Source organism: Myotis yumanensis, unplaced genomic scaffold (assembly GCF_028538775.1).
Source record: "Myotis yumanensis isolate MYYU_CA2020_CCGP unplaced genomic scaffold, mMyoYum1.0.hap1 SCAF_12, whole genome shotgun sequence".
NCBI classification, from domain to species: Eukaryota; Metazoa; Chordata; class Mammalia; order Chiroptera; family Vespertilionidae; genus Myotis; species Myotis yumanensis.
The window spans coordinates 41,526,049-41,541,880 of NW_027223763.1; the positions used below are offsets into that span (position 1 = coordinate 41,526,049).

General features: G+C 45.6%; 1 protein-coding gene across 4 annotated transcripts in view; it reads left to right on the forward strand.

Moving 5' to 3' along the window:
- CEMIP2 (cell migration inducing hyaluronidase 2) overlaps positions 1–15,832 on the forward strand; it is a 91,700-nt gene that overhangs the window by 13,331 nt on the left and 62,537 nt on the right. The window contains exon 1 of one of the 4 annotated variants that reach the window (XM_070431504.1): positions 4,416–4,502. The exons of 1 other annotated variant lie outside the window; for it this stretch is intronic. The gene's annotated coding sequence lies outside the window, so the exon portion shown is untranslated. Of the gene's footprint in view, positions 1–4,415; positions 4,503–5,134; positions 5,516–15,832 lie in introns of those variants that run through there. 2 more of the 4 variants (XM_070431506.1, XM_070431503.1) reach the window with 2 other exon arrangements.

Consider the following 15,832-nt stretch of genomic DNA (forward strand, 5'->3'; position numbering starts at 1 on the left):
AAGTGCTAAACGCACAGGTGCGCAAACTCTTTCCCAATCTTGGTATCTGGTCCTTTCCGCTTTCCTGAAGGCTCTGTGAACTCCTTTGTCATCTACTCAGCAAGGAGTGTCACCGTGCAGAGTGAATCTTTGAATCTTCAGGTGGCCAGTCTACCAGTTGTGAGGAAGTGGGCAGGACAGGACTGTCCGGGGTAAGATCTGTTTAATAATCATAGCACAATGTGGAACAGTTGTGGCAGATGTGTATACAGGACCATTGGAGCTGAGGGGAGGCCCAGACTGACCCTAGAGTGTTTATGGAGGGGGGACATTTAATATAGTTCTCAGGAGACGAAGAGGACAGTGGCAAGTATGGTACAGGGTTGGGCCAGCCAGGGTGAAGGATGGGAGAGCTGCATTTTAGAGAGATGAGGAAAGGGAGGCACCTATAGAGCCAGGGAGGTGTGAAAGAATAAGACATGTTTGGAGCGAGGCTGCTGTTTCCCAACATGAAAAAGTTTCAGTCCTTGCGGTGATGCTCACTACATGTTTCTCATGGCCTTTCCCTCCAACTGGATCCCTGGAGCCCTCGGTTCCCTATCACCACAAAAAAAAAAAAAAAAAAAAAAAAAGTGATTGTGAGAGTAAGATTCCAATTTAGCCAATTGTGGAGGTGACCAGAGGCACCCATAACACAAGATGCTGAGCACTTGTGGGCTGTGTAGCTAAGCCCCTTACAGAATTACCAGATTTAATTCTCATAATGACTCCATGTGCTAACTACTATCATTGTTCCCATATTAAAATGAAGAAGCTGAAGCAGAGAGAGGCTAGGCATCTTGTCTGAAGTCCTCTAGCTAGTGAGGTATGGATCCTACTTCAAACCTAGGCAATCTGACCGAAGGGTGTCCACTCTGTGCGAGTGTGTTCTGCTTCAAGAATGAATACTGCCACCACTAGAAAACAAAACAAAACAAAACAAAGTATGAGCATCCCACTCAGCCTGGGGCTGCTCCCCTCCAACGGAGAGGACAGCACAACAGTGAGGGTGTCACATATGTGTAAATGGATGACATATGGTCCAGATCTGTCTTCAAGGGAGGGCATACTGCCCAACTCTGAGTGCTTCTGGCAGCTGGCCCTCTTAGGGACTACTTTGGCAGCTGAGTCCCCTTGCCCAAGGTCATGCCACTTCTCAGTGACTGATTCAGGAGGGTATAGGAAGGCTTAGCCATGTGGGCCCAATGCTTCTGAAGGGCCATGCTAGCTCCAGGGCCTTCAGAGGGTCGGGTGAGCCTGTTGTAGGGCCCACCCTGCAGCTCAACTTCTCCCTCTGTCCCATCCTGCTTCCACAGGTGTCTACCCCTTGAGTATTCCTTAATGAACATACTGCCACTGGATCTCATGGCCTGCTTCCCTGGGAACCCAATTGGTGACGACATTAATGCCATTGACCAGGGAGATCTCTGGCCACTCACTTTGTTCTGCCTCCTCTGCAACTTCCTTTGACATTAATTTCCTTTGATTTTGTTTTCCTGTTCCTGATAAATATATAAGAACAAGAGTTTATAAATTATCAAAGGTAGGCTACAAAAGATTAACCCGCTTTTTTGGTTAATATACTTTATTTAGAGCAGTTGTAGGTTCACAACAAAACTGAGCAGAAGGTACAGAGATTTCCCTCTTCCCCTTGCCACCCTTCCCCATGAATGCATCCATTTCCTGTGGTTTTGGCAATAGATGTAGAATAAGTAAGACCTCTTTAAAACCAAAAACTTTCACTAACATAATGTATGTGAGCTTAATTGTTATTTTCAATGTATGAGGGATTGACAGGCTTGATTCCAATAGGCTCTTGCTGTGTGTGACCTTAGGCCAGCTCCTTAAACTTTTCCAGTCCTGGGGTCCTCGTCTCTAAAATTGGAATAATAATTATTGGGAAGATTAGATGACATAGCCAAGCAAAGTGCCTGGCACTTAATAAAGATTCATAAAATGGGCATTTTTTTTTTTCTGTAAATTTGGCACTGCACAGGCCACAGGGTGTATTTGTTCCCGGTGGCTGCTGTAACACGTTACCACAGACTCGGTGGTTTAAAACAGTAGGCATTCGTTCTCTCATGCCAGAAGTCCGGGTTCCGTTTCACTAAGCTGAAATCAAGGTGTCCCCGGGCCTTTCCCCCTCTGGAGGCTCTAGGGGAGAACCCTGCCTTGCCTCTCTTCCAGCTTCTGGGGGCTGCTGGCATTCCTTGACTTGGGGCTGTATCACCCCGATCTCTGCCTCCATGGCCACATTATCTTCTCACCTGTGTGTGTCACATCTCCTCTCTGCCTTCCTTTGATAAGGATACGTGTGATTGCAGCTAGGGCCCACTTTGATAACCCAGGGTAATCTCCCCAAAGGAAGATTCTTAATTAAACCCCATCTGTAGACTCTGTTTCCATACAAGGGAATATTGCCAGGTTCTAGGATTAGGATCTGATATCTGTGGGGGCTGTTTTTCAGCCTACCATACACGGTGACACCATTCCCGTCCTGTCTTTATGAGGCCTGGTCCGACACATTGCACCTTTGAACCACTAGAATCCTTCCAGTTTGTCATTCAAAACCATCTGCCTTATTTTTAAAGTAAATTATTACTATTTTTAATCTCCACCATATGATATGTTTATTGATTTTAGGAAGAGGGAAAGGGAGAGAGTTATTTACAGTTGTGGAACAGTTGTAGCAGATGTGTATACAGGGCCATCGGAGCTGAGGGGAGGCCCAGACTGACCGAGAGTGCAGTACAGGAAGTCGACTACAGTGAGAGAAAAACATCAATGTGATAGAGAAACATTGATTGGTTGCCTCTGCTCAGGATCTAATCCTAGGTCCACAACCTAGGTATGTGCCTTGATTGGGAACCCGCCACCATTTAAAAAAAAAAAATATATATATATTTTTAAAAATATATATATATATTTTATTGATTTTTTACAGAGAGGAAGGGAGAGGGACAGAGAGTTAGAAACATCAATGAGAGAGAAACATCGATCAGCTGCCTCCTGAACACTCCCCACTGGGGATGTGCCCAAAACTAAGGTACATGCCCTTGACCGGAATCGAACCCAGGACCTTTCAGTCCACAGGCCGATGCTCTATCCACTGAGCCAAACCGGTCACGGCTAAATATATTTCTTTATTGATTTCAGAGAGAAGGGGAGAAGGGGAGAGAGAAAGAAACATCAATGATGAGAATCATTGATTGGCTGCCTCCAGCAGGTCCCCTGCGGGGGATTGAACCCGAAACCCAGGCATGTGCCCTTGGCCGGAATCAAACCTGGGACTCTTCAGTCCGGAGGCCAGCACTCTATCCATCAAGCCAAACCAGCTAGGGCGGGAACCCACCACCTTTTGATGTTCAAGACATTCCAACCAACTGAGCCACACCACCAGGACCCATCTGTATTGTTTTCTGAGAACTTTCCTCCCTCTTCCAGAAGGGGCAGTGGCTCCCAAAGTTGGGTGTCTCTTGAAGCCTTTAACTTAAAGCGGTTCTCAATCTGTCGGTCGCGAACAATGAAAATACATCCTGCATATCAGATATTTACATTACGATTCATAACAGTAGCAAAATTACAGTTATGAAGTAGCAACAAAAATAATTTTGTGTGGGGGTCACCACAACATGAGGAACTGTATTAAAGGGTCGCGGCATTAGGAAGGTTGAGAACCACTGGAAGGTCTCAGCACTGAACCGCACTGCCATTTTGCCAGGCTTTAATTAATTCAAGAATGCTCTCTAGCTCTGTTTCTCAAACTTACATATTCTAGGCCCCTCTGATTCAGTAGGTGTGAGGTCTGGGAATCCAAAATTTTCCAATGCCCCAGGGAAATCTTATCATCAGCTAAGATTTAGAAACATTCAGTCCTACAAAGTCCTGGACCAAAATGTTTGAAATAGGAAATTCTCCTTCCCGCCAGCTGGGTGTGTCATGGTTACATGACTGAGTTTTTAGTAAAAGAAAGAAAGAAAAAAAACCACCAACACAGAACAGAAAATTGAACAATCCTATTTGGACTATACTCACTGAAAGAGTTCCCTAACGGGAAAGCTTCCAGTTCCGAATCAAACAGGGAATGACGACGGTCCGGATTTGGCAATTCGGCTGCTGTCACTTGCTCGGAACCTCGTGGGTCTGACATCCAGCCCGGGCCGCGCCCAAGGCTTTTCCTCCGTGACAGCAGCTCCCGCGAGGGGCGTGGTGGTGGTGGCTGGGCTACCCCAGTCCCGGTGGGGGCGGCCATACAGGGCACTCAGACACTGGGGTGGGCCGGGGAGTGGCTTTCAGCGCCACCCCTGCAAGCCGCAGCCATTCCAGAGAGGCGCGGGCAGGGGGCGTGGGGAGTCGGAGGTGTATTTATTCTGCCTTTAGGACGGGGAGCTGGGGCCATTCAGAGCTGCCAGAGGCTGTCCTGACCCGAGAGCTGGCTGGGTCTTCGGAAAAGGACTAAGAACCCAGCGTCGGTGGTTGGCCAGGTGGGGGCGGCAGTGGTGCGGTGGCAGGACGAACAGAACATTTGCGGGGATTGTGGGAGTCCCTTTGGGGATGATGGGGCGCAGAGTTCGGTTCAGCCGGGAGCGGTGAAGGTGCGGTGTCCAGCTCAGCCATGGGGTGATGGGGACGCAGTGTCAGCCTCGGTTGCAGGTGAAGGGGTGCAGAGCCAGGCTCGGCTGCAGGTGATGGGGTGCAGAGCCAGGCTCAGCCGAGAGGTGAAGGGGGCGTAGGGTCAGATTCAGCCGGGGCGTAGGGTCAGATTCAGCCGGGGCGCGGGTTGGGGAGCCTTCCCCGGCGGCCGTGCCCGGGGCAGCGGTTCCCGGGCGCCGCAGAGACCGGCTCTAAGTGCCCGCGTCCCCGGCTCGCGCGGAGCCGGTGTGGCGGGAGGAGCTCTGCGCAGCCACCGCCTCCTCCGGCCGCAGGCTCCTCCTCTCCCCCCACCTCCCTCGTCTCACTGCCCGCCCGCCCGCCCGCCCAATCCGCAGCCCTGGGCCCTGGAGAGCCGGGGCGCTTGTCTGGCCGGCGGAGGCAGAGCGCGACCCTAGCGAGCCGCGGCGCCCGCCGACTAGGGACAAGCGCGACTCCCGGGAACCCGCTCTGCCCCCGGCGTTCGCCTCCTCTCCATTGTCGCGGGGACGCTCCGGCCCGCGCCGCCCCGGCCGCGATTCTCCTCCTCTTCCTCCCGGAAAGTCGAGCGCCTGCTCGGGGAGAGAGCGAGCCGAGGCCCCCTGCCCGCGGCTCGGGGCTGGAGGAGGCGGCGGCGGAGGCGGGGGGAGTGCGCGTCACTCCCGGGAGGAGAGTTGCACCTCGGTCTGAGGCTGTGGCTGCCAGTTGCCTAAACGCAGCGGCGGCGGCGGCGGAAGGCGCTGGGGCTCGGGGGCTCCCTGGCCATGGAGAGGAGAGCCGGACCCGGGGACGCCCAGGACTCGGCCCCGTCTCTTTGGATCTCCGTGTAGACACCTGAATTAGCCGACGCTAAGCTGGGGAGGGAAAGGTAAGAGGAGGGGGGGTCCCCCGCCCCCCGCCCCGCCTCCCTTGCTGCCCCCTGGGGGCCACTGTGAGAGCGCGGACTGCGGTCCCCCGCACCTTCCCTGCTCCCGGCGGTTTGGCATGTGGGCATTTCTGCTGAAATGGAAAACACCCCCCCCCCCCCTTCCCCCAGCACCCTTTCCCCACTATCCCCGCGCGCCTCCTTTCCGCCTCTATGGATGGGGAGGAACAAGATACCCCGGAGTAAATCCTCTCCGTAAGAAAGGGTCTTTGGGAACCTTTGGTCTGTGATTTCGTTCGCTGCCTCCCTCTTTTCATTACGTCTTACGGGGAAGGAAACAATGGACCTTTGAAAGTCTGCGTGAACAACCTCAAACTTTCTGGAGGGGTCTGGGCCGGGGGAATAAACCCCACAGGAAGCCGACCGCAGGGAAAGGTGGATAGAATGCGTGTTGCAGAGTCTTGGCTTCAGGGCGCGCGCGTCTTCCTTTGGGGTGATCTTTGTCTCTTTACTATTCCCCGCGGTTGGTGGGCCCCCGCCCCCACCTCGCTTTCTGTTAGTGAAAGTAAGGCGCGGTTTTAAAATCCGTGCAGCTTCGCGCAGGACTCCAATCCTGGCTTTCCAACGGCGAGTTGTGAGGTCTTGGCAAATGAGGGGGAATCGTGAGGACCCCAAAATGCTGAAGTTAATGCTGGTTGCTGCATCCCTTGCAGTACGGCGTAGGGCCCGACATCCCTGGATGCTCTCTGCTGGGGGTTGAAGTGTGTCACTAGACCTCGCTGTGGAGCAGAAACCCTTCACTTAAATTCTCCACGTGAGGTTAGGAAAACAGACTTTGCTGTATGTCTCTTTCATCAGCAGTAGGGTTTAAGAAATAGAATGCCTAATAACTTGAAGAACTTTCATTCCGAATAGGAGCCACTCACTGGCCTGTGTTCACTCTCCTTGCTTCAGTGTGACAATGCATTATGATCACTGCACGTGCTGAGCGTGTGCAGGTGTTGTCTTCCTGAGCTTTTCCCAGAGAACAAAGTGAAGAGAATGTGAGGAAGGGATAGAGAGGAAGGTTTCACCTGAGCTGAGGGAGGCCTGAATCCTTAGGGCAGCCAGGCATGCCCGTTGGAAATGGCTGTGTTAGAAACACACACATTTAAGATGTTGAGCCCCAAGGTTCTTTGGTTGGCTAGAAAGGAGCTGTTACTGTTTGCTTGACCCTTGAAGGGAGCTTGCAGTTTTCCAAGTTGTTCTGGGCATCACACTCCGGTTGTGTGCCTTTGATGGGCTATTCAAAGGGCTCTTTCGAGTTTGCATTTCTGGGCAAACTAAAGAAAGTGCAGCACTTCCTCTGCTCGGCAAACATTGGGCAGCACCTTTTGGGGCTTGGTGTGAAAACCAGTCCCCTCTGCTTTCTGTGAATCTGCACGAAAGGATCGGTCAGAGTGTGTGGGAGTGGAACCGGGAAGTCTGTCTTCTGGCTTTCAAGTCAGCACCCCCCACACCATGTTTTTTATCTGATGAATGTGTGTTTATAGCCTCAGAAAATTGAGGTGAGAAGTGAATTCTGAGTCATCACCTGCTCTACTGGAACAGCCTGTGCCTGAGCAGCAAGCTGAGGATGGGTCACTTTGTGTGTGGACAGGAAGTGGAATCAGTGACTTCCTACATGATTTCCTTTGTGACAACTAATGGAGTGACTCTCCCTTCTTGATCTAGCCTGTAACCCACAGATTTTCAGGAGTCTCAGGTTTCACAACTGGAAACCAGAATGGGACAACACCTCTTTCTTGTCGCAACTGACCAAGTCCAGCCTGTTCTCTAACAGCTGCTTTGGAAATAGAAGACAGAAGCAAGGGGGTAAAGTGGTTGTGGGCCACACTGAAATCGAAAGGCTGTTACTTACTAGCTGTGTACCTCTGGGCAAGTGTCTGAGATTGAGAATGATGATGTGATGAACTACACTAAAGAGGATTTTTAAATGATCACTATGAAATCCACAGTGTAAGACTCACCTGGGATGCTGTATGTAAATGTGTACCTTGTAAAGTGCTGTGACATAGAGTAGTGCATCATCCACCCTCCCACCCACCATCCATTTCACTAACAATTATTCAGCAACTGTTGTGTGTCAGGCCCTGTGGAAGCAAACTGAATGCCCACCAGCTCTGTGGAGTGTTCTTGTTGTTTGGGAGGGGGAGTTAGATGGAGTGGTTGAAGCGTGGGAGGTCACAGGGAGCCACCATAGTGGCTTATCTATAAAGGAAGATAAGACAAGCTCTGCTGTTGAAGAAATGAGTCTAGCCAAGGAGAAAAGGAAATGAACAATGAGAAGGCCCAGTAAGCGTGTGTTTATGCACAGAATGCTGTAAGAACCCAAAGGAGGACCAGAGTTTTTTTGGGAGGGGAGGGCATAGCAATTTAGTGAAATATAACATGTCCTAAATCAGACAAAATAGTAGAGACTGAAAACTCTATCAAAAGTACCATTTTGAAATGTAAAGATTGGAGGACTGAAAACCAGAACTGAGTTTAAAACAAGGCTCTGACAATTGCTAACCCTTTGCTATTGGGCAAATCCCCTAATTCTTCACACTTTGCTTCTTCATCTGTAAAATGAGTTTAAAATACTCGGTGGAATTCTTCGAGGTTTAACTTAGATTTAAGATGCTGTGTATGCAAGCTAGTGTCTTTTGGTATTAAAAGGTACTTTCAATATATGTTCATTTTAAAGCTATACATATAAAAAGTTGTAATTTAGTCTAATGGATCTCAGTCACTGATTTCTGTTTTGTCCTGAATAGTGCAATTCTTCAGACTTGAGGTTAGCTATTGTTCCATGGCATTCCTCACTTGTTCAGGCATCCCAGACACTGGAAATCTTTTCATGGCGTTTGGGTTGTGAGCACTAATTGGAAGGATGGGCTGTCTAGTATAGTACATTGATTGAGAGGGTCTTGTCTGGGTCTGTTCTGTCTTCACCCCTCCTCTCAAAGCAAGCTAGCCCTTCTGCTTTCCTCTATCCTAAGTAAATGTATAAAAGGAAGAGAAAGCTATGCATTTGCATTGTTGAGACCAGAAAAATCACCCCTACCAGCTGGGTAGTAGACTTACCGGGGTGATCACTTAATAAGGTATGTAAATATCTACTCGCTGTGTTGTACACCTGAAATCAATATGATATTGCATGTCAACTGTAATTGAAACATAAGTTTTAAAAATCACCCTAGTTTCCTCTATTTGTAAAGAGATATAATTTTCAACTACACAGTTAAAGAAAGGCTATTCTCAGCAGCAGCTGCTGTCGGTGAAACTTGAATATTTCAGCACTACTTGCGTTAGTATACTTGCCTTGAAGTGAACTGAAGCTCATCTGACATTTTAATAAATGGCCATTGAGAGAAACCCATACTCAGACATTTAAAACTGTCATGTGAAATGTGACTTTTTTTGGGGGGTGCGGGGAGGGCAGTATGAATGTAAATCAGTTTTCAGATCAGTGCTACACACGCTGAATCTTAGCATGTAGTTTTAAAGGGCCCTAAAAGTCATACTAAAACGAGGAAGTTGAGACCCAGAGAGGCTAACTAATTAGGTAAGGTCACATAGTAAATTAATGGCTGAGCAGGGACAAGAACCCCTTTGTCCCTATTTCTAGTCAGTACTCCCCCCCCCCCCCCACCCCCGAGTATACTCTAACTTGTTACTGTTAGGTTTTGTTAGCGGTTTAGTGATTTTAATGGTGAAATAATTTGCATTTGAGCTTAGAAACCCATTGCACCCAAGTTTAAGGCAGATACTATAACTTCTTTTTCGTTTGGGAGAGTTTACAGATGATAAGGTGCATGTAATGGGGTGATGTTACTTGTAATACATTTCTGTCAAACAAGAAACTAAGCGTAAAAATAATGTTAGCTTTACTTGCATATTCTGTAAATAGTAAAGACATTTCAAATATTGTAGAAGTGCACATTTTTTTTTCTAAAGAAACAAGTTCCTGGAAACATTATTCAGATTTGTGTTATGAATCATAGTGTAAAAGCATACAACAATATGTTTGCATGTGCTTTTCTTTTTCCTTATACTTGCTTTGGGAAGCCTTTAATGTTGGTTGTCACGAACTATATTTAGCAAATATTTTATTGCATTCCTAAGACGTGCAAGGCAGTGTACTGGTTGCTGTGAGCAATACAAAGATGAACGAGGCAGAGGATCTTTATTAAAACGTCTCTTTAAAAAATGTGAAACAGTCTCGGAAGCTATGTAAAGACTTAAAACACAGAATTGCTGCCTCCCAACGAATCAGTCCTTTGATCTAATAGGCAAGTCTGCTTCGAAATTGTTATTATTAGACTAGCCTTTTAACCAGATTTTTAACAAGACATTTGTTTTTAAAACATAAAAACAAGTGGATAAACATTTTACATTTATTTTATCGGGGCTCTCTCTTAGTTTGGATAAGAAGTAAAAATTGGGCAACACTTGATGGAATTTTATATTATGAAAAGTTTGCTTCGGAGAGCTGTGATGGTCTTAGCTTTAATATGTTTTTAATAGATGGCTTTAATGCTCAATTGGAACATTGTTTCCAACAATTTATATTGATCCACTGAGAAAAGAATTGTTCTTGTTAACTCTGAGTTTGATGTGTAGCTTTTTTAAAAAAATATATTTTATTGAGTTTTTACAGAGAGGAAGGAAGAGGGATAGAGAGTTAGAAACATCGATGAGAGAGAAACATCGATCAGCTGCCTCCTGCACACCCCCCACTGGGCATGTGCCTGCAACCAAGGTACATGCCCTTGACCGGAATCGAACCTGGGACCCTTCAGTTCGTAGGCCGACGCTTTATCCACTGAGCCAAACCGGTTAGGGCTGATGTGTATCTTAAAACATATGAACATCCACTACAAACGAGATGTCCTGGTCATGTTGGATTACCAAGTTTCTCCAAAGAGTGAAATTGCTACTGATTTGGGGGCTCTTGCCTAATTATTGGCTTGTACTTGGGAGACTGTAGACTTTCTGTTGTCACAATGGACTCTACTAACAGTGACTCTATCTCCTGAAGAGTGAATAGCCAGTTTCTTTATGTTCAATGAGGTTGGGAATGAATCATTAACCTTTTAGGGATTGTGAAGATTAAGTTTAGCACAAAGATAAATGGGTGATTTCTGTTTCAGAAGGAATGAGAAAAATGAATCATTGTTTGGTTTTCTTATTGTGGTTAAAAAAACACAACCACAGAACATTGTTTTTAAATACCATCAGTGCCACCACTATAAAAAATAAATTTTATGAGGATTTAAAAAATACTGCACTTCGTTAATGTAAAAGATGTGGCTTTAATTGTGTTTTTTAAAAATCCTCACCTGAGGATATTTTTTCCATTGATTTCTAGAGAGTGGAAGGAAGGGAGGAGGTGGGGGGAGAGGGAGGAGGGAGGGGGGAGAGAGAGAGAGAGAGAGAGAGAGAGAGTGAGAGAGAGAGAAAGAGAGAGGGGGAGAGAGAGAGAGAGAAAGGGGGGGAGAGAGAGAGAGTGAGAGAGAGAGAAAGAGAGAGGGGGAGAGAGAGAGAGAGAGAGAGAGAGTGAGAGAGAGAGAAAGAGAGAGAGTGAGAGAGAGAGAGAGAGTGAGAGAGAGAGAGAACCATCAACGTGAGAAATACATCGATTGGTTACCTCCCGCACATGCTCCAAACGGCGCTGGGGAACCTGCAACCGAGGAATGTGCCCTTGACCAGGAATCGAACCCGTGACCCCTTGGTCTGCAGGCTGATTCTTAATCACTGAGCAAAACTGGCCAGGATGCTTTAATTGTTTAATAGGTGTTTCATGATAGCCATTCCCCAGCCATCCTTGGCATGCTCACAGACAGAATCTGGTAGGAAGTTGGGTGTGTATGAAGGGCTAGCTGAAAAGGTCTAATGAGAGAGGAATCGTCTTTTCAGCCTGGTTAATGACCTCTTTTGATTAATGTCATTGCTGCTTTTCCAAGTGCCTGCACTGATTTAGACACCCCTGTTCTTACCATGTGGCTGGCTTCACAGTGTATGGTTAGCTGATGGATAACTTTTTCCATCTGCCTCGTTACCATGTCTGAGTGTGGCTTTAACCTTAAAGCTTGTGGCGTTTGAGCTCATCCCGCAGCCCCTCTTCTCCTGTTCTGCTGACCATATTCTCTTCCTGTTCGGCCATGGAAAGTCCAACCACCACTTTAGTGTGAGAATCACATGCCCTAGAGCAGTGATGGCGGACCTATGACACGTGTGTCAGAGGTGACACACGAACTCATTTTTTTGGGTTGATTTTTCTTTGTTAAATGGCATTTAAATATATAAAATAAATATCAAAAATATAAATCTTTGTTTTACTATGGTTGCAAATATCAAAAAATTTCTATATGTGACACGGCACCAGAGTTAAGTTAGGGTTTTTCAAAATGCTGACACGCCGAGCTCAAAAGGTTCGCCAGCACTGCCCTAGCAGGACAGGGACTCTGACGGACTGTTTTGTATTTTGGCCTGGAGCTCATTTGCAGGTGACTGCCTGCCAGCCTTCATGAGGTTGTTGTTTTCCCCCACATTGGTCATCACTGGGCAGTCATTTTAGTGGCAGTGTCCAGTGGTAGATTTCAGTTCACACGCACAAAGTAAGGAAGCTATTAGCAGCAGCAGTCTGATTATATACATTTGGGTAGGTTTGCCAGGGCTCTTAAAACTTTAAACTCTCTTCCATTCGTAGGGATTTAATAAACGCTGGTGATTACCTCTAGACTCACTAGCCCAGTGCCTTTGCCCCAACATGCACAGTCATTATTTGCTCGGGTCATCTCCTGCCCCATCAACACTGGCCTTCCAGCTCCTTGAAGGGAGAGATCATGCACATTTTTTTTGCACCATTAGGGTCTCCCCATCATCTAGCAGAGTCCTTGTCTCATAGGAGATGCTCCAGCCTGAATGTGTTCTCCCTTTGGCAAGACTTTACCGTTGGTGGTTAATGTTATATTTAAAATAGGCGGTGTGTCGTAGATATGAGAAATAGTACCCTCGAGTCCTGATCCTGGCCCTGCCACGAATAGAAACTTTGCTTTGATCCTGGATTGAGTAGCTCTGGATCCCTTCAGTCTGCACATCTCGTTATTCATCTGGAATATTTCTTAGTCTGGAAGGCATGTCAAAACATACTCATTAAAGTTTCCGATTGTCACTGCATTTTGATGTTTGTGTCTCAGTGGATCATGAACTTTTGGTACGTCTGTACCTAATTATCAGACACATCTCTGCCCTCCCCCCCCCCCCCCCCCTTACCTTTTAACATTCTACCAACATAACTGTCTTGGATCTTTCTCCTTGAGAAGTATTTTAAAGCTTTGTCCCTGGCGCTTGGCAGAGAATTCAGCACTCAGGCAGCTCTGCCCTTTGCTGTGACCTTAATTAAATCAGCCTCCCTCAGGTCAGACTTGGGTTTGGGTTCTTTCTTTGGAAGACCAGCTGCAAGGCTGCTGGCTTGCCTGCGCCTGCCATTGTGTGTGTGCCTCTGCACAGCCATCCGTCACTGTCAGCAGGTCCTCCCCGCCGGTGGGGAGCAAGGCCCATGGGGGGATGGTCTAAGGATCATCGGGAGGGAGAAGAGGAAACAACAGCTTTCCAAAGGAAAGAATTAGGGAGAAAAAGGAATCAGGAATAATCATGGGAAAAATGTAAAGCAAGTAAAAAACAAAGACAGGTAGGTAACAGGACCCTTTTCTTTCTCCAATTTTTCAAGTTGAAAAACAGTCTTCTTCCAGGTTTGTTTATCCTTTAATTATTTTACCCAGACGCCTACATACTTTAATTTAATTTTTTTTTTTTTTTGGAATGGGCAAAGAGTATTAGATATTCTACATGGTCATCCTCTCTGTACATTGTCACCCTGTTGGTCTGTCGATCTGTATTTTCCCCTCCTGCTTCTCTTTTGTTGCCCATGATAATGTTCTCCTGCCTTTTTGCTCTAACAGCCATTTTGGCTTTAGGGTCAAGATAGCTTTGCATAGCCATACTTAGCAGATCTGAAAAAAAGAGACAGGATTAATGAGTTATTTGGTGGCAGAAAAATCAGACATCTGCCTCATGTACCTTGGATAAATGAGAAATAAATGAATTAAAAGTATTTCTTAAAGCTCAAAGTATTTAACTTTAAAAACAGGAAAGTGTTTGCTTGGTTTACTTTGGGCGTTAGATATTATAAATAAACAGTCTTTGTTTTGAGGTATCCATATTTTAACAGATTTCAATATAATTTGCTGAGGATATATTTACTTTTGTGATTAACTCATTTGCTAATCTGAATTCCTTAAATACAGATCCATTAGCATTTGTTTTGTTGTTTTCAACATAAGCAAACTCTTAGTATTTTTAGTTAATTTTTGTTTTCCAGGGATTTACTGTATCTTGACAATAGTTTTCTAGCAAAGAGTACAATATAGCTTAACTGAAAAGTGAATTTCTAAGCAGGAGAAAACGAATATCTTCTGATTTTAAATAATACTTATTCCAACTCACATACTTATTCCAGCTCAAAGGCCTCGTGGCCCCCGGTTTTTATTTTTACTTTTTTAGTAAAGTGTAGGGTTTTTAGGACTCTCTGTTTGAAATAGTCCTCATGATCTCTCTCTATTACATTCTAATAGAGTTAGTATACATTAGGAAAATTTCCTTTTGAAGGAGGAGATAATGTAAACAATACATGGTACCCAGCCAGAAGTCTGGAGTATATTGGTGTTTGTATATAATAGTAGCTTAATTTGGGGGAATATCAGTTATCAAAAATGTCTAAATTCACCAAGTGGAGAAAGAAGGTAGGGGAATGGAATTAAAAATTCCTCAGTCCCTTATCCTTTCACTTCATTGAGGGAGGCTTATAATGAAAGGTTGGTGCATTCCTCTTCTACCTCTAAACATTGGCCTGGGTATGACCAGCTTAGTAACAGTGAGCCAGGATCAAAGTAAGTAAACTAACTGTGCAAAGTGTCTTATTTCTTGGGGACATGCCAGATAGTTAGTTGCAGGTGATAGTGACTCATCTTGATTTTTAAGAGTTGAAAGAAAAAGACAAAAGGGCTAAGATAAATACGAATGCATGGTAATAATGGAGAATGTGTCTTGTGCAACAGTGTGAAGGCACTGTCCTATCTAGAGATTTGGGACTGTGCTTACACAAAACCAAGCACATCTCTGAATGAAAGTGAACTTAATCTCTCCCCCCCCCCGCCCCCCATCTGTCTATTTTCTCCCAAATAGCTATAGGTTTAGACCTGCAATTTATGCTGAATTCCTGTGCAGGCAATGATTTGACTGATGTAAGCTCTTTTTAAATCTTGCCTACACTTGTTCTGAGAACATATTTTTGAATGAAAATAGCCAGGCTTGTAATAATAGTCAGGATGCTGATACTCTCAAGTTTTTTTTCTTTTTCTTCTTTGATCAAGGACATTATTCTTTTTTTCCCTTTTTTTTTAAATTTAATTATTTATTGTCTAAAGTTTTACATATATCTCCTTTTCCCCCGATTGACACCCCCCCACCAGCCATTCCCACCCCTGGCAAGCCCCCGCCATCCCAGCGTCTGTGTCCATTGGTTATGCTAATATGCATGCATACAAGTCCTTTGGTTGCTGTCTAACTCCTCCACACCCCCTGCCATTTGTCTCTGGATCTACTCTTGTTCATCAAATTATGTTGATCATTATATCCCACATATGAGTGAGATCATGTGGTATTTATTTTCTCCAACTGGCTTATTTCGCTTAGCATAATGCTCTCCAGTTCCATCCATGCTGTTGCAAATGGTAAAAAGTTCCTTCTTTTTTTATAGTGGCATAGTATTCCATTGTGTAGATGTACCACATGTTTTTAATCCACTCATCTGCTGATGGACACTTAGGCTGTTTCCAAATCTTAACTATGGTCAATTGTGCTGCTATGAACATAGGGGTGCATATATCCTTTCTGATTGGTGTTTCTGGTTTGTTGGGATATATTCCTAGAAGTGGGATCACAAGGTCAAATGGGAGTTCCATTTTTACCTTTTTGAAGAAATGCCATACTGTTTTCCACAATGGCTGCACCAGTCTGCATTCCCACCAGCAGTGCAGAAGGGTTCCTTTTTCTCCACATCCTTGCCAGCACTTGTCGTTTGTTGATTTGTTGATGATAGCCATTCTGACAGGTGTGAGATGGTACCTCATTGTTGTTTTGATTTTCATCTCTAGGATGATTAGTGACTTTGAGCATGTTTTTATATGTTTCTTGGCCTTCTGTATGTCCTCTTTTGAAAAGTGTCTATTG